General features: G+C 43.7%; 1 protein-coding gene across 1 annotated transcript in view; it reads right to left on the reverse strand.

Moving 5' to 3' along the window:
• STT3A (STT3 oligosaccharyltransferase complex catalytic subunit A) overlaps positions 1 to 25653 on the reverse strand; it is a 119635-nt gene that overhangs the window by 76343 nt on the left and 17639 nt on the right. Inside the window, exons 2-4 of the mRNA XM_033919253.1 lie at positions 12233 to 12357; positions 6017 to 6077; positions 2123 to 2247 (exon numbers count right to left, since the gene is read on the reverse strand). The gene's annotated coding sequence lies outside the window, so the exon portion shown is untranslated. The remainder of the gene's footprint in view (positions 1 to 2122; positions 2248 to 6016; positions 6078 to 12232; positions 12358 to 25653) is intronic.

A 25653-nucleotide genomic window follows, 5' to 3' on the forward strand; every position in this document is an offset into this window, starting at 1 on the left:
GTCTGTGCTTGTGTGGATGGGTGTGTGCAAGTGCATTAAGGGTGATGGTGGGTAAGGCATGATTGCATAGGTATGTGTGATCAGGAAAGAAGATAAGGGGAAAGCAGTTTGAAAGGTGCAAATCCTTAAAAACTTCCCCAGATCATCTCCTCCATTCCAGTGATTAAAGTTGCATTCTAGTTCTCTGCCCCTGATGCCTTCCCACTGGCTGGATCTAAATTCTAGTCTTGGCTGCAAGTTACTAAAGAAGGAGGAAGGGCAGGCTCAATTATAGGAGCTAGATCTGTGGATGCTTGTGCATCCCCTATATTGAATATATTCCTTGACAGTGTCCAAGGAGAGAGAATTTCTGTTGGGTTTAGCACCCCCGATAATTTTGAAAAGTTGGCTCCTATGGGCTCACTGAGTGGAGGGATGGGGGGGGGGGGGGTAGGGAGGGAGAGGGACAGCAGAACAGCAGATAGAGGTTTTATACTCAAAATAATGTCTAGACATATTACCTGTCCTTCTACCTTCTGAAAATGAATGTAAAATTCAACAGACATTTGGAAAAAGTCAGGAAATTAGCAAATCTAACCTCCAGAGTACGGAGCCCTCCTAAACATATGCACACAAAGTATATATAAAGTTTGCCAACAGCATAATCTAGCTTTGCCCTTAGCATATAGGAGTAGTCATGGCAGGCAATTGTAAAGGTCTAGTTTTAGGGGAGGGGCTGTTGCAGAAGACAATTTTTGAAAATGGAATAATTTGCAGGATGATGGATCAGTTGTAGGGGGTTAGTTTTTTGGCAGTAGGGACAATTTGCAAGGCGACAAATACATACAGAATGGCACGGTGACAAAATTCATCACCGTTCTCATCTCCGCGGATAACCGCGGGAAACCATCCCAAGTCATTCTTTAGTGTCTATCTCCACCCACGTCCTTCTACACCAGCATTTCTTCAATGCAAGGCCTGAGGGTCAGAGATTGTGCCCATTCATACTCTGATTCTACCCTCTCTCCTTAAGAATGACATGGAGATGATTTCCCACAATTATCCGCGGGCATGAGAATGGTGATACATTTTGTCAGTGTGTCATTCTTTTATTAGGTAGTTGAGGGGGAGATAAGTTTTTGAGGTAGGGCAATTGAAATAGTAGTCTTTTGAAGTGGGGTTGTATGCAATGATGGTATAGTTATTTACAGGGGAGAGTTGCAGGTACGAGGCAGTTGCAGGGGTTAGTTTTGAAGGACAGGCAATTTTACAGGATGGTGGAGGTAGTTGCATGAGGTAGTTTGGACATTTGGCCCTGTTCTCTAACTGCTACATTTCATTCTCCTCCCACAAAAATGCATTGAGCTTTTTTTTTTTTTTTATTTTAAGAGAGGAGGGCTATTTCTCTGGAACTTCCAGTCCAATGTGGCCCCATTTTCAAACTCTATGTGTCGTTTTACTGATTTTTCTCTCATACCCAAGTTTCATCCAATTCTGTTTAATTTTTAAGCAAGTTATTTTGCACCCCTCCCCCAGATGGAGAGACACTCTCAACCCCTGTTGGAAAAAAATTATAAAAACAGTTGCTCCTTGCACAGATTAAAACAATAATTGATTTTTGATTAAAGGAAAGCACTGAGGAATTATAATCTGATTCTAATTCAAGAATAGAAATAAGCATTTCTTATATCTAGCTGGCTAGCATGACACCACATTTTGCAAAGAAAGCACTGCTGCTTACATTAACACAGGGATCTCAAAGTCCCTCCTTGAGGGCCAGAATCCAGTCGGGTTTTCAGGATTTCCCCAATGAATGTGCATTGAAAGCCAGCGTATGCACATAGATCTCATGCCACATTCATTGGGGAAATCCTGAAAACCCGACTGGAATGCGCCCTCAAGGAGGGACTTTGAGACCCCTGCAATTAACAGGTAGTTTTCATAGACAGCAAGATTGAATCAGGCACTCAGGGGGATGACATATAATAAATCTTTATGCACAGAAATGCCCTACTGCTGTCACTCAAGTGGATGATTGTCATCACATGTCACCAGAGGCAGAGCAGCTCTCCAGAACTCTGAGCATTTACAGTACCATTACAACAAAGCTCATCCACAATGCAAGTTTCACAACATATTTTACCTGGGTAAATGGTTCCTCCAATAATCCTCCCCAAAGGGTACCAGGCCTGTTCATCAAACCAGTTGTGAAACTTATAAAAAAGCCTTCCTCAAGCCAGGAAACGAGTTGTGCGGTAGTTAAAGTACCTGGTAACAGTAAATGACATTCATGATCTTTGCATTCTTGGAGCATGCCATTCATATACTGATTGCTTAACAGCTTCACATCTCCCAACTGTTTGACACCAGCCAACACTAGAGATTTGTGTGTGTGTTGCTGTTTTGTTTGTAGTCTCCTTAACTATTTGGATTTTGTGACCTTTATATTTAAGATAGCCAAGGACCCAATAAGATCCCTGAGGAAGGCATTTTGTATGTGCTGAAAACAGCCCGAGTTGGGTCATCTGTATTTTATACATTATTATTATTATTTTTTTTAAAAAATCTTTATTGATTTTCAAACTACAAATGCGCAATACATGTTTAGTTGTGATACTGTTTTAACTATCATTGCTGTTTAACTGATGTATTCTTTTTATCGACTGTGATATTATGTACTTTATATACATTGACTGTATGTATCTTTTCTGTTGTGAACCGCTTTGAACTTTTTGTTATAGCGGTATACAAAAAATAAATTATATTATTATTAAATGATTCACATATTTGTACATTATATAATAAGCGCAACAAACCTTACAAATATTAATGCACAAATAAATTTTCCCTCACCCTCCCAGTTAATAAACAAATAAATCAAAACCTTCATGAAACTATTTATTAATTCCTATATCAATACCATTTCCATTCCCAACCCCCAGGATGTGTATGTTTACAAGTCCACAAAATGAAAAATTATTCCTCTTTACAATATTTAGCCAATGGCTCCCAAACATCCATAAAATTCTTAAAGCGTCCCTGTTGAATGCAACATTCCATTTTATAAGTATAACACAGGGTTTCCCACCAAAATGAGTAATTCAACCTATCCCAATTTTTCCAATTTCTTAAAATGAGCTGCATGGCAACTCCTTTCATTACTAATAGAAGTTTGTTATTTCTCATTGATAATTGGCTTTTATACATTATTTGATTTTCATTCTGTGGGTCATTTGTGACTGCATACATCATTTATGGATTGTTTAAGCTGTTGTATTTTGGGACACTTATTCAACTACAAACTAATACATCCAATTTTCTGTTCCACAATCTTTTCTTGTTTTGCTGCTTCATTTCCTTTGTGGAACCTTTTGGTGCTATTTCACTTCCTTTATCCCTTTAATCAGAGAAATCTTATAAGAAATTTATAAACCTCTCTCTTCAGTAAAGTGTTCCCAGAGTCTTCAGTGATCTCATTGCTGTTTTGGCAGTACATGCTCTCTCTATCTTTACCTCTTAATCTGATATTGCTAGGTTTTTCTATCTTGAATTATAGCGTTCCTTTCAATGTTTGATATCATTTTTTATTGTGAAAGACAGTATATAAAATCCTGAATAAACTATGATGTATGAGATAGATTTACACAAAATGGGGGCAGTGCAAGCAAATTCATTACAGGTATCTTGAAAATCTTACTAGCTAGATGTGGGCTGAGAACCCCTGGTCTAAAAGCATGAGGAATCTTATCACAGCATAGAACTAAACTAATCTGCTGAGGAGATACAATGCTGTCACAGTGAAAACCACAAGATTATTTTTCAAATTTTAATTTTGTTTCACTTTTTTTAAACTAGAAGATGCAGAAAGCATTAAGAGTTACTACCAGAGTACCTTTACTAGTATAACATGTCAAATAACATAACTCCACTCAATTAACATTACTGTATTTCAAATAATCCAAAAACTGCTCAGGCTTCAACTCTGCTAGCAGTTAATCAAAATCACTGAGACATTCTAATCCATGTGCTAAAAGGCTCTTATTCCCAATACGGTAAATTAATGGTGTGCACATTACCTCAGCATTAAAATGTGTGTGCTATGAGAAACAGTGTATCACTCTATGGAAACATATAGTCCTTTGTTATATCCCTTTCCTGGCAGTGAGTGAACATGAGGAAGGGAGAAAACGACAGGCCTAAGAACTGAAAGAGGTTATAGCGGAACTGCTTCAACTAATAGCCAACCTGTTGATCAAATCGGGAAGATTGGAAGGGGTGATCCATGAAACTACAGGTCAGTGAGTCTGACCTCGGTACCGAGAAAGATGGTAGAGGCGCTGATAAAGGACCGCATCACTGAGCACCTTGAAGAACAGTATCTGATGAGGACCAGCCAACATGGCTTCAGCAAAGGAAGATCTTGCTTGATCAACTTGCTGCACTTCTTCAAGGGAGTAAACAGCCGGATAGACAAGGGTGACCCAGTCGACATTGTTTATCTGGATTTTCAGAAGGCGTTCAACAAAGTCCCACATGAACGACTACTACGAAAAATTGCAAGCCATGGAATCGAGGGTGAAATACTCATGTGGATTAAAAACTGGCTGGCGGATAGGAAACAGAGTGGGGGTAAATGGACAATACTCGGACTGGAAAAGCGTCACAAGTGGAGTGCCGCAGGGTTGGGTGCTTGGACCCGTGCTCTTCAACATATTTATAAACGATCTGGAAATTGGTACGACGAGTGAGGCGATTAAATTTGCAGACGATACGAAGTTATTCAGAGGATTGCGAAGACCTGCAATGTGATATAAACACGCTCGAGTCTGACCCAGCAGCGGCAATTCTTATGTAGTAAGGTAGGACAGGATGGAAATTGTTACAGGAGACCAGGTTATAAGTTTGACGTTAAATCTGGATGCTGGTTTGACATTTGAAAACCACATCTCTGGTGTGATGAATAAGAGGGTTTTATTATTTATAATAAGTACTGTATATCCTCAAATATAAATGAGGTTTTTTTGGCCACTAAACTTCATCAAATATTGCATCTTGGTTTATATTTCAACCTTCTCCTCCTCATGGTGTCCTGCATTTCTTCTCGTTACCTCCCTCTCCCAGGGACATTCCACCTCCAAAGACCACAGACTGTTTTTTTAAATCAGATCAATCTCTTGCAAATATTAAGAACTAGTTTAACTGCAGGATTTGTGCCCTAGAAAGGGACAATCCTGTCTCTCTTACTTTTTAACATTTGGTTGGTTTTTCTTGGTCTCTGTTATTTAAAAGAATAGAATAAAGCAATTTTTTTTTATTTTGATGACAAGCAATGGCCTTGAATGTCCAAGTAGCCTAGTCAAAAGTCCAGACCTGAAACCAATAAAAAAACATAAATCTATGGAAAGACTTGACGACTACAGTCCACAGATGATGCTTTCAAATTTGAAAGAGCTTACCTTGAACAACTCATACCATTTACTGGTGTAAAAAGGACTTCCACCAAGAACTGAGTCAAGGGGTAAGAAGAGTTATGCAATCAGGACTTTTCTTGATTACTTTTTGAATATTTCTGTAATTGCTCTTTCAATTGAAAGAGTAAAATCTGTTCGGTAGATCGGTGAAATAAAATTCACACTTCAATGCATTCTGAATTATATTTTTTCAGATAGAAAAATGGTTAGAAGCATATAGCAAAAAAATAAAAATAAAAAAAAAAAACAACCCCAAAAAACCCAACACCCTCACAATAGAGATGCCAGACCAGAATTTAGTAAAAAAATAATAAATTTCCTCAGACTGACCTCAGAAGACAAAATAGCATTATCTGAGAATGCCAAATAAACAAGCACACATGCCAATGTCCACCTCCCCAAAGTTCTCCTCCAAAAGGGATACCTTAAGGGTGTTCAAATTATTTACAATATACTACACAGAAGCAATTTCAGGCTGCAAGTGCATGATGGAAAAAATGCACTCTCTCCTGCCTAAGAAGGATCTGCAAAATGGATTAGCAACTTAAACTCTACATTATACTTACGGGTCAAATTCATGGATGACACTTTCAAATCTCAAAACAGAAAATAGTCTGGTAGAGAAGGCTGCAAAACATTTGCAAAAAGTGCATTAGCATCTAACAATATACAAACAGGCCGCAATACACAAGGTATGTTTTACAATTTCACAGATGAATAGTCAGAAAGTATGGAAGGGCATTTTCAAAGGAATATCCAGGTCTGAATTAATAATAATAACTTTATTCTTATATACTGCCACACCATTTAGTTCTAGGCAGTTCACATCAAGAAAAACTGTACAATCAGTGAATCATATACATATACACATCTCGGAAAATACAGCAATGGCAGTCAGGTCACATATTTATCAAACAAATAAGTTTCCAGCAATTTTCTAAAAGAATAGTAAGACTGGGCTTGGGGAATTGAGATGTCCTGCTCATAACATCCAAATAAAACCCAGTCATCCCATAGCCATTTTTGAGTAGGGAAAACATCAGGATTTCCTGTTTGAAAATACATTAGACGGACTTTCTTAGGCTGAAAATGCCCAAAATTAACAGCCATTTCAACATCCAAAATATGAATGCCCCATGCACAAAAACGTGTCTGGCTTCCTTTGTATAAAAAAGGCCCCACAGATGTCCCTGCAGAGCAATGAACTTTAAACAATCAGACCCAAGAACAAATCCAATCTTAATTCCTTTATATATTATTGCAAGCCCTCCAGAAACAGATGAGAACCTACTATATCTAAAAGGTACACTACTACAATAGCCATCATGCTTGCAGGTGTCTTAAAAATTCAGGTAGGTATTTCTATGTTCCAGGACTCGCATATTTGTACAAAAATAAAAGAATTAAAGTTGGAGTTACACATGGGTCCCGTTGTCCAGAATTCATTGTACTGACTACTAGGCTACTCCTTACACTTGCTTGCTACTCTATTAGGAATGGCTATAACTCCTGAACCTGTCAAAACAGCCTGGTATCCATTGTCAATTTCACTTCTTAGAGGAGTGGGAGGGGGTCAATAACTTCTGGAAGATTTAAGGAGGAGCCATGTCTTCATTCTTCCACTGGTCAGTTGTTTTATCAGGGCACCTTTTTCTACCCTTAAAGTAACTGAAACAGGTCTAGATAAAAATGTCATTTTCTGCCTTTTTATCACTAAAAAAACATCCTAATTTTGGGCCTGTGCTAGTCCCACTAAAAAACCTCCAATGTGTCCCACTAAAAAACCTCCAATATGCCCCTTGCTATCTGGACTAACCACAGTGTAAAATGTCCAAATTCTGCTTTTTGAAAGATGGACATCTGTTTGGCCATTTTGAGACGTCCACCTGCTTCAAAATTAAGTGGCTTGGAGGGGCATAATCAAAACATACATCTAAGTCCGATTTGGGCATATGGTGCTAGACACCCAAAGTTGGCAATGGGAAAATGCCCATTTTCGAAAAATACGTCTAGAATATTATTTTCCCCCAAAATCATCTATCTGAACGTTCAGGCTACTGTTCGTCCAGACCGCCAGGATGTTTATCTTTATACAACATTTTCAACCAAAACTTGTCCAAGTTGCAAATGCCCAGAACAAGACCATTTGGATGTGGGAGGGGCCAATCTTGTAATGGACTGGCCACCCAGACATGGCAACAGAGCAGTGGGGCACCTTTGAAGGCACTGCTGTGAACTTCACAAAACGGATGCCAGATAAACATCTCACCAGAACTCCCTTATAGGTTATGGTGAGCTCCCCCTAACACCCCCAAAAACCACTATACCCACTTGTCTACAACACCAATAGCTAGAATTTCAACAACCACTCTCTCTATCCACTGTTTTCTAAAGTAGCGTCAAATCAATAAATCTATAAATATACAATCGTTTTAAATCTTTTATTCAATGATGGAAAAAAGCCTCAGATCTAGAACAAAAGCACCATCTGGTGTCTGTATGTGAGAGCTCTTGATTCAATCACTGGCAAAAAAAACCGCCTGCCTTCCTATTTTATTTAAAACAATCTCCTTTTCTTTAAATTTGTTTTTCATTTCTTCTCTTTAATCTTCTTTCGTTTATATCAGTCTATTTTTCAGGAAGGTTATATATCAGGGATATATACTTTATACCCATACATACATATCAAAGTTCCTTAATTTTCTATATTGAGCCCTATTTTTTTCTTTTAGCAGTCCAGTCAGTGCTTTCAAACTTTTCCTCCCGTTTCTCCTCTTTATAAAAAGATGTCATAAGCCGCTTCTTGTTCACCATTGTGGCCAGCGTTTCGCGGTATTCATTATTTAACTGCTGCCTCAGGGTATATTCTCTGTAGATCTACTTTTATCCAAACTCTGCACACTTTTTCAAATTGTCAGCATTTCCCTCTAGATCTGCGGCTTTTTTCCACCATTGAATAAAAGATTTAAAAATGATTGTATCAGAGGCTATTGGATTTATAGATTTGATGTCACTTTAGAAACAGTGGATAGAAAGAGTGGTTGTAGAAATTCTAGATATTTATACCATTGTTTGTAAACTGGGATAATTTTACAACTCCAATTGCTCTTCTGGCTGCAGGTGGCACCTATATGGCAGTACAATAGGGTTTTGGTGGGCACACATATTCCACCATAAATGTAGTGGTTAGAGTAGCTTATGGACCTGGGTCCTCTTCTCTATGGTTTACTAGCCCCCAGGCTATTTAAGACACCTGTATGCAGTTCTGCTAGGTTTTCCTATACCAGGTGCTGATGTTCTGGAGACAGGTATGTACCTTTTTTATTCTGATCTTTGTGGGAGTGTGAGGGGGTCAGTGAACACTGGGGGAGTGTGTGTGGGTCTTTACTTTGTCTCTGCAGTGGTTATCTGGTCCCTTTGGATACCTTTTTGGCACTTACACTTGTTTTTACATTGTCTAACTCACAACATTTAAGTTTCATCCAGGATCCAGTAAAACAATCGATTATCCCTGCAGGACGACTAAGTCTAGGTCGGCCTCCATCCCGCCCATATCACTCCTCCAGATAAGCTCCTTTCAGCTCTGGGCGTACAGCGGCATTCAGAGGCATAAAAAGTCCCACGACATGTCCAGAAAGTTGGTTTGATTATTGGCACTTGGACGACCTGTCTTTTAGGTTGTCCAAGTGCCGACTTGGGCAGGTTTTTAGACGTGTTGAAGTTTTGATTATGAGCCCCACATTATTCACAGATTAGTAAAATGGCTAATACAAAAATAAATTCTTATGCTAAGACTTAAAGTTTTTGACTGAGAACCATAGGCCTGCACAATCAGAATACACAACTCAGTATCCAAATTTAAAATCACCATTCTGCCCACTATAGGGATCTTCCCCCTTGACAGGCAGGATAAGACCCCATCAGCCCCTGCAGTAGACACACCACACAGTGTGGTGTACAGGGGCCTCCAAATCACTGTGGTTATTCTTTTAAGGTGCACCAGCTACAACAGATATCGATTCCAGTGCTGAGGCCTAATGCAGCTGGAAGTCAGCAGGACTAGCACTCACTTGAGACTTCCTTGAGCTCTGAGAGCCCTTCCTCCATCAGGAGTATGCATTTCATCAATGATTAGTCAAGCTGTAGTAGGGACTGGATGTTCTGTCCTCTCCAAGACCTGTGGTGTCTGTGACAGCATAAACAGTGCATGATTCCAAGTACTTCCAGTTGCCCCTGAGGCTTGCTGCAGCACAAGTAGCTTGGTGACTGATGAAGATGGAGAAACTACTAGCCCTGTACAATTGCTCTGGTGTTCTGAACTTTTAGAACTGCCCAGACCCACTGTCATAACTTTGGAAGCCATATGATGAATGTTAGTGACTTTGAAGAAAACTAAGTGGCAAAATTGCCAGTTTGGGAGGAGCTTTGGGGAGATTGGAAGATCAATACAATACCCTGGAAGGGAATATGTCTGAGCAAAAGGAACAGCTGAGAGGTGCAAGTTCAAGTTATGAATGAGCAAACTATCACGGTCTGAATCCTGCCAAGGAGATGGATTGGATAGGCTGGAGTAAACTTCAACGGCAACTCCAGTAGTTGGAACTTAAGGACAGTGTCGGGTGGACTTCTAAGGTTTGTGGCCCAGAAGAAACAAAGAAAAAAAGAATTCAATCATGACGTTGTAATGTATGTAGTTACAGGGCAGACTGGATGGACCATTTGGGTCTTTTTTGCCATCATTTACTATGTTTAACCTTTACAAGAAATTAAGAGTACAATAATTAAAGATTCTATGTCACTACAAAACAAGATGGGGTTTATGGAGGAGAACAGAATTAGGAACTTAAGAATACTGAATTTTCCTCAAACTTCTTCTCTGTGCCTCAGGAAAATTGGAGAGAGTCTTGGGAATATTGGAATAAGTGGTTCCTCCATTTCAAAAAGTCTTTTATCTTCCATAATCATAGGAAAATTACAGATTAGTGGAGATCTGGGGGAATTTCCCTGAATAATTAAATCTGATCACTTTCTTGAAAACAGCACAGGAGAATATCCAGGGGTGAGCAACTTTGCTAGTAACTTTTGTGTTTGAGTCTGATAAGGATTCTATATTTGAGACTTTACTTTCATCAGCATCAAGTTCTGTCTTGGGTCAATAAGTGTGGATTTTCCTAGATGTCTCTAAATGCATAAAGCTTTTCTTTTACATCAAGAGGTACAGTCATGGGTGGACAGCTCTTTCTGCATTTTACTGATAAATATATTATTAAATTTAGAAGTCAAACATGCTTTTTGAGAGTCAAAAAAGTTAAGATTCTAGTCTTTAAGCCCGTTACATTAACGGGTGCTAGAATATATATCTGTTTGTCTTTCTTTCTTTCTGTCTCTCTCCCTGCCCCTGTCTCTTTCTTCCTTTCTTTCTGTCTCTCTCCCTGGCCCCCTTTGTCTGTCTTTCTGTCTCTCTTCCTGCATCTTTCTTCCTTTCTGTCTGTCTCCCTCTTGCTGTTTATCTTTCTTTCTTTCTCTCTCTCTCCCGCTGTCTTTCTTTCTGTCTCTCTCCCTGCCCCTGGGCAGCAGTAGCATTTCCCTTCCCCCACTTCCCTGTGCAGCAGCCGCAGCAACATTCCATCCCCCTCCATTTCCCTCCCCCACCCCACTTCCCTGAGCAGCAGCAACAATGGTATTTTTCTCACCCTTCACTTCCCTGTGCAGCAGCAACAGCAGCAGCAGTATTTCCCTCCCCCTCCACATCCCTGTGCAGCTGCAGCAGCAGTATTTCCCCCCCTTCCCTTCCCAGCAGCTGGTTGTTTATGGCCGGCTCCCTTAGTCCCTTGCCGGAGTTATTTTTAAGTTTAAAGCTGCCGTGGTGGCTCCTCTCATGATCCCCACCTGCGTCGGAAGCCTCTCTGACGTGACATCAGAGAGGCTTCCGACGCAGGTGTGGCTGTGAGAGGAGTCTCCGCTGCAGCTTTGAACTTAAAAATAATTTTGGTCAGGGACTGTAAGGGAGCTGGCCAGAAAGTGGGCCGCAAACCAGTACCTGGGGGGCCACAAGTGTGGGGCCGTTCTGTTAGACGGAGCGAGGGAGGGAAGGGGGAGTCGTCTCCATGCGTCCCTGCTTAAGGTGACTCCACATGCGCAGAAGAAACCAACGTTGACTCCTTCTACTGCACATGCGGGGCCATGGAGCTACGGATCACAGATCACGCAGGTAGGAGTGCCCATGTGTGCTTAGGGTATACTTGCAGGTTTACCATCACTCATTTGTTAAAAGGTTTTCGCTGTTAGGGTATTTGGAGGGAGGAGGGTGGTATGTTGTAGTGGGCTCTCACACTCTAGATTCTTATCAGGGTGTTTAAGAGTTTAGCCTCTGGGATAGGGCTGAGGGCTTTTGGTTCCTTGAATAGAACTGTTATATTTACCTGGAGTGTTGCTTGCCTTATAATCTTTGCTTTCAGTATGGAGGGGATGGGTGGATGAGGGGGTGGGGATCCTTAGGGGTCCATGGTCTACAATGAAACTGACATGTCTGTTGTATATCTATGGAAAGGTTAGGTGAGTAATTAGAGGGAGTTGGAGGGGGAGTTGGGAGACTGAGGGGGGGGATCACTTGTGACCTGATAATCGTTGACAATAGATGTTCCATTGTTTGTTCATCTGCTCTTGATGTACTACCATGTTTGCTTTGTAGTTCACTTATCACCAATAAAACAGATTTAAACTAAAATTAGCCCAACCTGTGGTGGATATCAAAATTAAGAAAATAAACTATAGGTACTTACAGAGAATTGCTGCCATAGAGAGGATGAGGAGTTTGAGGAGCGTGTCTTGCTTCTCATAGGAGAGGCGCAAAAATCCTAATCTAGTCATTTTCAGATGAAAAACCGGGAAGTCAATGCTGGCACACCTGGAAAAAAAAGCATACAGGAAACAAAATGATAAAGGAAACAAAAACACATTTTTGAAAGACAGATGTCTCAAAATGGCCAAAAAAAGGTCCATCTGCTGAAAATGTCTAAATAGCAAGAGGAGATGTTGGAGGCATGTTTTGAACAGAACTAGAGTGGGCCTGAAATCAGGACATCTTTCAGCTATAATGGAAGAAACATCCAGGACACAAAAGAAGTACATTTTTATCTAGACCTGTTTCAATCAGGTTTAAGTTACAAGCAGGTGCTCTGACTGACAGCTGATCCCTGGAGGGATTAAGATTTGACTCTCCATAATTCCCCAGTTGATGCTGTCCCCCTCCCAACCCCTTAAGAAGTGAAACTAAAAGGGAATACCAGGCGCTATGACAACATCAGATATTATAGGTATACCCAACAGAGCAGCAAACAAAGGGTGCAAAAATAGGTAAATAAAATACACACAGCATCCAGATCACAGACTATCATCACTGCCTGTAACTCCACTCAACCATTGTGCTTTTTAACTATGTCTTTAAAAGCATTGTCTTTCAAACAAATATCACACAAAATTCAAAAATATCTATATATATTCTTTCCTTCCTAAGACCATACAAGCATCATTCCAAAAGACTGAACTTTATTTTTATGAATTTTCCCGCACAAACGTAATTCATATGCAAACCAACCAGCTATCGTCACAAATTGCATTTAACTTCTTTCCCCCTTTTGCCTTCCCCTCTCCCCCGTCCTAACCTTAGACGCACATACGCACCTCACACAATCTGTGTTCAAACACTTGCCCATTCAAGATAATAGAATCAAAGCTCTAAAAATATTCTATTTGTCATTACATTGCATATGAATAGCTTTGTTCTGAAATGATTTAGAACTGTCCTAATAACTGCTTTCACTCTGTCTAGAAAGTTTCAATAAATTTCAAGACACGCACCTTGCTTGACCTCGTCCTCCACTGGTAAGAACTCCTACCCTAAACTGACCTTCATACCTTATTTTTTGTGCCAGAGACTCCATGACCATAGCAAAGGGACAAAGGCACCCACGACATATTCCTCTCCTCAATTCAAAACTTTAGAATAGCCCCCACTTATCTTTAAGCATGCTACTCCACACCTTGAGTATTATGTACATCTGGTTGCTGCGTCTCAAAAAAAGATTCAATGGAACTGGAAAAGGTACAGGGAAAAATGACCAAAATGATTAAGGAAACGGAACAGAGTTGGGATAAACTAGTTAGGGCTGTTTGGCTTGGTGAAGAGAGGGCTATGATAGAGGACTATAAAATCTGAAGTGAAGTGGGACGTATTGTCACAACCACAGCTCCTGATATGCACAGTAAGCCAGGCTCTCTGCGACCGATACTGACCCAGCGTGTTCCTTCCAACTAAGGAACCCTTCAGGCTCTTCCCTAGGCACCAGCCTATAGTGAATAATATCAGGTAAATGACCACAGTGTACTAGGCAAGGAAAACACACACCCAGGATTGTACAAAACAAAAAGGTGTACTTTTATTTCTGTCCCCTGGTCAGTCTGCACTGATATTATCAGCAGGTTGCAGTACTTTTCAATACAGTTGCATAAGAACCAAAATATAAAGCTCTGAGCCAACCTGGCCACACTGGCTTCACAAGCTAACAGCCTGGCTCTAATTCAAAACAAAAATCATACAAGAATTGTGGCTGGACTTTAGTCTTTCTATCTCTTCACCAGCCTTATATGGTTAGGATAGTCTTAGCATTACTCTCTTCCTAAGAAAGAGCAGGAGAGAGAAACAAACAAAATACTTGCTGTATGAAAATAAAGCTTTACCAAAAACAAAAAGGAAACTGCTCCAGATAGCCTTGGCCAGATTCTCCCCTGTTAAGAACAAAACCTTGGGAGAATTCTGTCAAACAAGTTAGTTCACTAACCTTGAAGCTTTCACACTGAATGCCTGCAGATAGGGAACTCATCCAAACGGAGTTCGTTTTCTGCAATATCTTATCTCTAGTTAATGCTGGGCTTAGAAGAGCCTACCTAGTTTGGAATGTTACACAGTACAAGGCAAAAGTCCATGTACTTGAATTCTTCAGAGCCTAGCTCTGGCAAGCTCAAACAATTCAGGATACAAAACAAGCAAAGTCCCAAAACTTTCAGGCAAAAAGGTAAGAATCAAAAAAATAGAAAAACACTCCCAACTTTTCTCAGCTTGTGTCCATTGCTTCCAGTCTCCCTTCAGAAATAAACAGCACACCATGTCCATGGGTTCCCAGCCTTCTAGTTGTCTCTCAGCTGTAGTATAAGGTACATCTGAGATGTCCATCATTTCCCAATCTTTTCCCAGCTCATCAGAGTTCAGCTGGGGAGGCAAGCACTGCTTCCTCTGAGACTCTCCTTGCAGCCCCCTTTGCTCCTCCTCCTCTATGGTTCTGAGTTGCCTCGCTTTAACTGGCTCTAAGCCACACCTCCCCAATCTGGAGAGAGGGAAGGGAGAAAGCTCCCTCTGCAGCTGCGACTGCTCTCGTGTCAGCTTCCTGTTGGTTCTCTGCCTTTCTGGGATATGTAGTCTTTTAGCTTCTGAAGTTTTAGCTGAGCTAAAAGAAGGCTTGGCAGAGTGTACTACAGTTGGTCTGAGCTCTACCTGGCAGTCTCTGTCTAATTCATCATTACTAGTGCAAGGGAGGTCAGCACTACTATAATCAACAGAGCTAACCTGGTCAGCTCTCCTGCACAGGGGTTTACTATTCCTTCTGCTCAATCTTGTGACAAAGCTAGTAGGAGAGTTAGGTTTGTCACAGTATAAACACAATTCAACTGTTTACTTCTTTCAAAAGAGAGAAGGGATACTCCATGAAGTTACATAGCAGCATATTTAAAACAAATAGGAGAAAATAGAGTTGTGGCTCACTGGTAGAGCTACTGCCTCTGCACCCAGAGGTTGTGAGATCAAATCCCAGTGCTGCTCCTTGTGACCCTGGGCAAGTCAAGTCAAGTCACTTAATCCACCAGTACTCACCACTTTGAATGTCAGCTTTGAAATGTCAAAGTGACAAAAAAAGCAGTATACAAGTCCCCATTCCCTTTCATGTAGTGTATAGTTAAGTTCTGGAACTCAGTGCCAGAGCAAGTGATAAAAGTAGTTAATGTAGCTGGGTTTAAAAAAAATGTTTGGACAAATTCCTTGAGGAACAATCCATAAACCATTAAGGTAGAAGTTGTTGGATTTAATTTTTGTGCAACAAGGTCACTAAAAAATCCTTGTAATTTGGTGTTATGTGTTCAATTGATTCATTCAATAACCGATGGCATCATGTAGTTCACATCCACCATTTACACCTGCCCTGGTAGCCATATAACATGTGGGAGATTACAGGTAAATAAATGGCTTCCCCATTGAGAAAGGCCATAGAAGGAGATATAGAAATAGGATGCTGTCAGACTTGAATAGAAAAGCCACTAGTATGAGAGAAACACCCCCCCCCCCCCTATCTTTTGCTTCTTTTCTATTGTCTTAAATATGGTAGCAAGCTTAATGGAGAGCTCCAGGCTTTGAAAGATTAGGCCTGTTTATCAAATCAGTTTCAATTAAGACAAGAGAGAGGAACATTTCTTTGTTTGAGGAGGGAAGCCCACAGGGAAGAAGTCCCAGGATTGGGAGGGAAAATTCTGTGTAGGGTCAATATTCAAAGGTCAGAAAGACTGAACTAATTAAAAAACAACCAGGGTTCTGATAGTCAAATGTCCTTCAGGATTAAAGCAGTATATAAAAGAGAGCCATGGGGTAATAGTCCATAAGCCAAAGAGAGGAGATGTTGGGAGCAGGGCCTACCCCAATATTCTCCTTGGGTTCAAAGAATCCTAAGAATGAGATTTCTAAAGGAGGGAGGAGTTTGGACAATGGAAATACTGTGAGATGTCTTGTAGGCCAGAAGAGAGTACTCTTGGATGAGAGATGTGAGGAAAGATGATGGAGTGTCTCACAAGTTAAAAGACCGCAGAAAAAAAGATGATTCCTCAATCAAATCAAATCAAATCAACTGGGTAAAGACTGAGGCCCATATTCTGTAAATGGCTCCCTACCCGCGTCTAACTTAAGTTGAAGGCGCCATTTAAAACAATTTTTTTTTAAAGCATTTAAAAGGAAAAATGTAGGTGCCTACCGGTGCCTGCATCACACCTACGGAGGCGCTTTATGACACCTAACACCATTGTAGGTATGGCTAATGCCAGAACTGGCGTTGTCATAAAGCGCCTCCATAGGCACGATTCACGTAAAAGGTAGGCGCCAGAAATGCAAGCCTTGAAAACCCTGGCCTACATTTCCAGCGCCTACCTTTTCCAAAACCACAATTCTATAAACAGTGCCATGGCACGATTGACCCATGATCAGCAGCCATTTTTTAAAAATTATTTATCAATCATTTATTCATTTTCCAACAAAAAATTTTTTTTAACAAATCAAGAACCCAATTTCATTACAAAATAAAACATATCTAAACAAGTTAGAAATCATTACAACAAAATAATAATTTTTAAGACTCTTCCATAGCCCACATTCAGAAGAAACAATCACACATATCAGAAGGAGTGATATTTAAACAAAACTATAATAAACATTTCCAAATTTGTTAATAGTGACTCCTCTCCATTCATTTAAATGGACTAGCACAATACGATTCACTTGGTCCCCTGAATTATTACCCCTTTTCTTCTAAGAAAAATTATAATTGAGAGGGTTCATAAAAAACTTAAGGGCTCCTTTTACGAAGCCGCATTAGCAGTTTAACGTGCGTAATAGCGTGCGCTAAACCGCTGGCCTTACTAGCCGCTACCGCCTCCTCTTGAGCAGGCGGTAGTTTTTTGGCTAGCGCAGGGGTTAGCGCGTGATTAAAAGTCGCGTGTGCTGAAGCCACTAACGCGGCTTCGTAAAAGGAGCCCTAAGTATTTTGATCCAAATAAATCATACATTTACAAAGGAAACGTAATTGAAATTTCACCCCCAATGCTTTCACATTTTCTTTTATCTCCAGGAATCTTTTCCTTTTTGTTTGGGTAGATCTTGAGACATGTTGAAAAATTGAAATTTTTCCATTCAGAAAGGATACTTCTTTATGCCTAAAAAAAGGCGAAGAAGTGCTTCCTTATCCTGTTAGAATACAAATATCAAAAGCTTAGAACGCAATACAACTTTCTCCTGAGAATTTTCCAGTATATTAGAAAGATCTAATGGACTTGAAGAAATTACAGAAGGGAAATCTCCTGGTTCGTTTGGAGTCGGCTCCTGCACGGAGCTTTACAGCAGCCGCCCCTCTGGATCCACCGACGATCGGGCTGGCTCCTGCACAGAGCTTTGCGGCGGTCCCTTTCCCACATCTGGGCATGCAAGCTTGCTCCGCCCCTCCTTTGCCGGGAGCATTCAAGTTCGAAGAGGGAACGGTGCTTAGCCGTTCGGCGCGCCAGCTAAGGCACGCGCCTTTGCGAAACGACTGAGCAGAGCATACCCAATCTCCCTTGCTCCAACTCCCCACCACCTGTAGCCTGGCACATACAAACAACGGGCGAAAGACACTCATTCCGCCACCACTTCCTTCCCCCAGCTACTCGGGGACTGCTATGCAGAACTTCCACACACCTCTACAAGTTCCTCTCAACAACTTGCGCCTGCTTGAGAGATCTCTACTTCTGCTCTGGAAGACCCCCGCAGGCCCACGGACTGGAAAAACTGATAAGTATTTGCATGACTACTCCAGATAAATCTTTAGCTTGACTTTTCCACTTAAAATACCTGCATGATTACTCCAGTCAATTCCTACCCATTCCCTGCATGATTTGATCTACTAGCTTTACTTCTCTTAAGTCTTTCAGTCTCTTGGACCACTCTATATAAGATGGCTTTCTTTTTTTTTTTTTTTTCAAAATATATTTATTGAAAATGGCAAAAGGTCCGGACAAGCGACCACAAGCAGAGCATAAACATACACAATGTCACAGTATCACAGAAGAGAAGAGGAACATCAGCAACAAGCATGAACTCGCCTCTCCCAACTGAACACAGCCAACAAGCGCAAGGCAACATGCAGTAAGAGGCCAAAACTAGGAACACAAAAACTCCTTCCCAGAACCCACAACGATGAGAAGCCCGTCTGGACCCTCAGCCATAAATTTTTGTGAATATTCCCCACAGGCACCAACACCCAAACCGTCCATCAAGCACACCAGTCCTCACAACAGACGCTCACAAGGCACCCAGTCACCACACAAACTGTACTACCAGTCACACCTACCCCCCCACACCCAAGCCCAACCCCCCCCCCCGCCCCGGTGAGAGTGCAAGCACGAAGTGAACCGTGATGAAGACAGCAGTAGAAATAGAGAAATTCCTGACCATTAGTATGGCCAAGGAAAGCCCTCAAATAGAAGAGATCATGGTGAAAGAAGCTCCAGCAAGTGCTCCCACAAAGCAACATAGTGTCTCATTTCTAACTTACTAGATTTACTGTAGGCGCGGATCTCGAATTGCGCCATCTCTCTCAGCTTGGTCCGCCATTGGGCCTGGGGGGGTGTGTCTTCGGATACCCAGTAAGTCATAATCATCTTCTTCCCCACTAGAAGAGCATTGTAAAGGAATCGTCTTTGCGGAAGTGAGAGACCCTGTTCCTGTAAAGACCCCTGGAAACCCAAGAGGAGAGTGCCATAGTCCCACTCAATATTGCTGTGAGTAACCACATCAAGAAGGCCCAGCAGCCCCGTCCAGATAGTGAGTTTTGTGCATTCAAGGAGAGAGTGAAGGTACGTGCCAGGCTGTGATTTACATTTACTGCATAGGTCGTTTTCCCAAAGTCCTATCTGAGCCCCCCGTTGTTTAGTAATATAGACTCTGTGCAAGATTTTATACTGTAGTTCCTGGTAGTCTGCCGATTTAGAGAAAAGGTAAAGAGACTGGAAGCAGTCCAAAAATTGGGGCTCGGAAATACTCAAACCTAGGTCCCCCTCCCACCTCTCCCGTAGGGCACTCATCCCAGGAACCTGTGCCGAGAGACGGAGAACGCTGTACCAGTGAGACAGCCGATTGAACGCCGGCGGGGTCCCTTCGAAAATCCGGTCTAGTGGCCCCGCATCCCAGCCCCGCGCATGAGTCTGTCGCGTGGCCTCCCAGTAGTGACGGAGTTGAAAGAAAGAAAACAAGTACCAGGAGGGGAAGTCCCATTTCGTCTGGATCTGTTGAAACGAGGGGAAAGTGCCACCCGAAACAGCCAAAACATCGGATATGGTGCGACATCCACTGCGTGCCCAGGCCCTGAATATCGTCCGTCCCCAACCGGGGAGAAAACTCGCATTACCCTCGAGGAATATAAAGGGCGAAACCGCAACCGGCAGATCTTGCCGACGCCGCCACCACTGCCAGGCCCTTCTAAATGGAGCCAACAGGGCTGAGCGGCCCCCCGAGCGAGCCAGATGGTCCGGCTGAGAATGAAGCAGGTTGAAGAACTGAAAAGGTAGGCTCCAAGATGCAACCCAGCCCTGCGGAAAGTAGCGCGCTACACCGGTGTGGCCCTCGTGAATCCACCGCATCAGGGCCGCTACATTGTACAGGCGTAAGTCAGGGACATTCAGCCCTCCCCTTCCTCTAGCCAGCATTAGCTTTGCCAGCGCAACACGAGGAGCCTTAGAGCGCCAAAGAAACCGGGAGATCAAAGAGTGAAAGCGGAGGACATCAGGGCGGCGAATCCAGATCGGCACTGTCTGGAGCGGGTAAAGCAGTTTGGGGAGCATGACCATCTTCACCAATGCCACTCGACCCAGCAAACCTAACGGGAGATCCTGCCACTGGAGGCACAGTTTCCCAACGGCGTCAAGATGACGAATAACATTCATAGAGTAAAATGTGGCTGGGTTGGTGCTGAGATAAATACCCAGATAACGGACCGGATGAAGCGACGGCGGGATGGGTAGTAAGGCATGCCATGGTTCCACGGGGCCGCCAGCCAGCAGCAAGAGTTCGGATTTACTACAATTAACCAGCAAGCCAGATAGGGCCCCAAATTCCCGAACAATAGTCAAAGCCGCCTCCAGGTGTACGGGAGCCCGATCCAGATATAGTAAAATGTCATCCGCAAACATGCTAATTCTGCACTCCTGTCCCCCCACTAGGATGCCACGGACCTCCGGGGCCTGACGTATTTTGATAGCTAGGGGTTCTATGGCTAGCAAAAACAACAGAGGAGATAACGGGCACCCTTGCCTTGTTCCCCGCTGCAAGTCAAACGCCTCCGTCAAACTCCCATTGATAAGTATACGGGCCCGCGGTTTGGTATATAAAGCTTTAATCCAATCCAAAAAACTCCCTGTGAAGCCGAAACCCTCCAATATCTGAAATAAGTATTCCCAGGAGACACTGTCGAACGCTTTCTCCATGTCTAATCCCGCCACTGCCGACTGCCCTCCCCTACCCCTATGCTCGTGAATGGCCCCTAACACTTTGAGCAGATTCATGGAGGCGTACCGACCCGGTACGAAACCCACCTGATCCGGGTGAATCAGGTGCGGTAGGTAACAATTAAGCCGCCGCGCCAGCGTCATAGCCAACACCTTGATATCCTGGTCCAGAAGGGAGATCGGGCGAAAAGAGCTCACCAGGTCAGGGTCCTTCCCCGGTTTGGGCAACAATACTATATGGGCCATGTTGTCAGAAAAGGGGGCGTCCCCTCTCGCCACCGCGTTACACATCTTACTGAGCGGAGAAGCCACCAGATCCCCCAAAATCCGGTAGAATTCCGGACCCAGGCCATCCGGTCCCGGAGCCTTAGCCAAAGTGAGCGAGCCAATCGTGGTAGAGATCTCCTCCGCCGTAATAGGCTCATTGAGAGACGCGGCTTGGCTCGCCGACAACATGGGTAACTTCAAGTCGGCGAAGAACTGTGACATAGCGTCGGCATCCAAAAAACGCCGGCCGTAAAGGGCCTGATAGTATTGAACAAACTGGGAGGCAATGTGACTCTCCCCCTCGTGACGAACCCCCCTAGAGTCCTTAATAGACGTGATGACCTGTCTCTTTTTATGCGGGCGGATCAAGTTGGACAGGAGCTTCCCCGTTTTACTACCCCACCTATAAAGCTGGTATCTTTGGTAGTACAAGGAGGTCTCCGTTCGCTTATTGAGAAGTTCCTCCAGCTGACCCCGCACCAACCGCATCTCCTCCCGATCCGAATCCGATAGTGTGGTGATATGGGATTGGCGGAGGGTATGCAACCGATTGGATAGCCTCAAGAGTTCCCCCTCCGTCTGTTTACGTTTGCTAGCAATATAAGCGATAATGTGCCCACGGAGCACTGCTTTGGAAGCGTACCAGAATGTAACGGGGCCCACATCCGGCGTGTCATTAGTAAGTTGGTAATCTAACCAACGCGCCCTCAAGAAAATGCGGAACTCCGGGTCCTGGTACAAGGAAGAGGGCAATCGCCAAGAGGAGGTCCTTCCCGCCGGCGCCACGCATAAACGGAGTCCCACTGGTGCATGGTCAGATAATGTGCTCTCATAAATTTCAGATTGAGTAGCCCTCGAGAAAAGGCGTTTATCAAGGAGGAGGTAATCCAGCCTGGCATACACCTTGTGGGCATGTGAGTAAAAAGTGAAATCAATGTCATAGGGGTGTAAGGTACGCCAAACATCAACCAACTCCAAGTGTTGAGTGAGAAAGCCTACCCCACGTGTGTCGTGGTCCCGGGTCCGTGCCCGAGGCGGCTTACAATCCACACCCGGGTTCGCAGTGATATTGAGATCCCCGCCCACAACTAAATTGTAATCAGAGTGTTGTGAAATATGGGCCAATACAGTAGAGAAGAACTTGTGACAATAGACATTGGGTGCATACAGGTTGCACAACAGTAACTTAAGACCCCAAAGCTCTCCCAGCACCAGAACAAAACGACCCTCCGGATCCTGAATTTGCTTATGAAGATGAAAAGGGAGGTGTTTGTGAAGGAGAATGGCCACCCCCCGCTGGCGGCCCGTATAGGCCGAGGAAAACACGTCCCCCACCCATCCCCTGCGTAACTTGATATGTTCCAGCTGAGAGAGATGCGTTTCCTGTAGGAAGGCTATATCCGCGCCCAACTTGCGGAGGCAAGAAAGCACTCGCGATCGCTTAATAGGAGACTTGATACCATCCACATTGAATGTGAGTATCTTAAGGTCAGCCAGGATCAATTCTAGGTGGGCTGGAGCCGAGCAGAGAAAAGAGAGAAAAAACCACTCCTGGGTCTCCCAGCTGAACCCAGTAGCCAGACAACAGATACCAAATAAGTCTGCACCTCCCCGATACCTCCCCCCCATTCCATCCAACCCACAGTCCTAGCACAATCACACCGACATACAAAACCCCATACATACACCCCCAACAACCTTCCCTAGCCCCCCTCGCCCCCCTCCCACCCTCCCCCACCCCTCCCCATTCGTGTAACCCATACACTGTCCCCAACAAACCCACTGCCTACCCATAGCAGAACCCTCCCCCCTCCCGCAAACTGTCCACCCCAAATGGACCATTACAACGAACAAAAAAGAAACATGTAGGATATAAGAGGTCCAGATCAAGCCGAAATAGGTTCAAGAGCAGTGCCATGCCCCAACAGCTGAGGGTTGGTGTCCAGATGTACCCGAAAATGGCGTGGTAGAAAGCAGCCAACCTCGGATCCTTAGACCACTCAAGGATCCGACCGATGCACCAGCAGAAACCGTCAGAACACAAACAGCAACAGTCAGAGCGGCAGGTGTCCGCCACAGGTCAGCATCCGAGGCATCCAAAGCACAGCAAAGGCCCGGCGGTCGAGGATCAAGGAAGAGGGTGGGCTGCCAGATTGCCCACATAGGTGCGGGCCTCCTCCACAGTGGTTAGGGTCTCAGAGGCACCATTTCTCCAGACCCGCAGCTTGGCAGGGAAAACCAGGGCAAACTGGATCCCCCTCTTATGAAGCTCAGAGCAGAAAGGTGACATTAACTTGCGTTGGGCGGCAACTCGCACTGAATAGTCATTAAAGACCAGTACCTTCACCCCCTCGTATTCCAGGGCTCCAGCCTTGCGGTATGCCCTTAGCAGCGCTTCCTTGCCTCTCCAGTTACAGAAACGTGCAATTGCTGTGCGTGCTCTCTTGCCATCCCCCGATTTAGGGCCAATGCGGTGGGCTCTTTCACAGTCAAAGTGCAGGCCAGAGCCCGACAGGCCCAGTGTCTCCGGCAGCCATATAGTGAAGATCCGGTACAGGTCAGCATCACCGACAGATTCTGGTAGACCAACCAGCCGCAGGTTGTTACGGCGGCTGCGGTTTTCCAGCTCCTCAAGTTGGTCCTGCATGTCATTGTTAGTTTTACGGAGCGCCGACATTTGAGCCTCCAGAGACGCACACGTGTCTTCCTGGCCTGAGACCCGTTGTTCCACTTCAGTGAGGCGCCTCTGTTGAGAGTCGAATTTTTCATGCACCTCATCAACTGCCGATTGCAGTTTGTTGAGGCGATCCGCCAGGGCAGCCGAAACTGATCGGGTAATCTCCTGAATCCAGTCTCCCGCAGGGATGGTGAATGACGCTGACTCCGCCGCCATTTTTACAGCGGGAGACTGAGGCCGATCCCGAGAGGTCTTTGCCGAGCGAATCGGCATGCCCGACGGCAGCGCGTCCCCGAACTGCGAGGGTAACAGCGCAAGGCTTCTAGCACTGCTCCTGAGGATCGCGCGATTCAGCTCGGGTGGAAAAGTGCTGAGAAATAGCTGGTTTTCAGCGGGATCAGGACGGAGCTCTCCGCTCCCACAACCGGTCAGGTAGGCTGCATCACGTGACCCCATAAGATGGCTTTCTTAACTAATTATTTGATTTGGGTCCTTATGGTCTATTGGATCTGCTACAAAAGCAGGTCAGTTGCTGCATTTTTTGCTATCCCTATCCCATTACTCATAAGATCTCACCCTGCTAACTCAAACCACCTTAGAGCTGATAATCCTTCTCTATACGACTGCTCTGAATGGGGTCCCTTCCAAATCCCGGTCGTACCCCCCTCACAAAAACCTAGCAGACCATACTGTAAAAGACAATGGAAACTGAGAAAGATTACCTACTCTGTAACCACCGATGCTCCTTACCATCAAATTCTTCACGGTTTCTATTTAAACATACGCTCTATTAGGAACAAGTCACAGCTGGTCAAAGACTGGCTGGAAGAAGCCAACCCCGATTTTGTTCTTCTAACAGAAACTTGGTTGGTCTCTGATAACGACATTATTATATGCAACTGTCTCCCTCCTGGGTTCAAAATTTTATCTCTACCTAGAAGCAGAGGTAAAGGGGGAGGATTAGCCATCATCTTAAAAGAATCATTCAAGTCCACAATCCTAGCCTCAAATTCCTCAGTGGACCTTGAAATCATTTCCTGTAAACTCTGACAGATCAGTTAGAAGACACGCTAATAATTACCTTATTCTACATTCCGCCTAAGAAATGGCCCGCAGCCAAAGACTTTTTCTACGAATTCCTCCTCACAAACTCTACACTAGGCCCACACAACCTACTAACAGGCAATCTAAATATTCACCTAGAGCAGACAGAACAGGGTGACTCCAAAGATCTAATTTCCTTCATTTCTTCACTTGATTTCTTTGTGCCGCCCCCAGAAAAGACCCATCAAAAAGGCCACCAGCTAGATATAGTCACTTTTTCCACCAAAGAACCAGCCAATCCCAAGATTCACTGGAACCAAGCCATATGGACCAACTCTCTATGGTCAGACCACCGTTTATGCAGTTTCCAATTCAGCTGGCAAGTAAGACGCTCCCCATCCAAACCCAAGGTGGCAAAAAGACCTAATAAAATGGTAGCTAGCAGAGGGTGAACCCAACAGAATTCTGGTCACACTATGACTTAACTTCTAGCCCAGACTCAGTCTCCTTCTCGGCGGACTCTTGGACCAACAAGTGTATGAAGTTATTAAACAAAATGGCCCCCACTAAACTAAGAAACAAGAATCTGGATGGCTGGTACGATACCGAGTTAGGAAATATGAAACGGGAGTTACGGAAAACTCGAAAGACAATGGTTGAAATCAGGGGACAGTGTGGGGAGGTCAAATTGGAGATTAAAATTAAACTAATATATTCAAAACTGTTTATTGGTCAAAGAAAAAACATAGCACAAATGCAAAATAGTAACAAACAACGCTGACCAAATTTTTGAAAGAAAACATTCACCTCCCACCCCCTTCCCCCCACCCTCACAAAAGTATAATCAACAACAACAACAAAAAAAAAAAG

The sequence above is a fragment of the Geotrypetes seraphini genome, chromosome 13 (genome assembly GCF_902459505.1).
Source record: "Geotrypetes seraphini chromosome 13, aGeoSer1.1, whole genome shotgun sequence".
In the NCBI taxonomy this organism is placed as follows: Eukaryota; Metazoa; Chordata; class Amphibia; order Gymnophiona; family Dermophiidae; genus Geotrypetes; species Geotrypetes seraphini.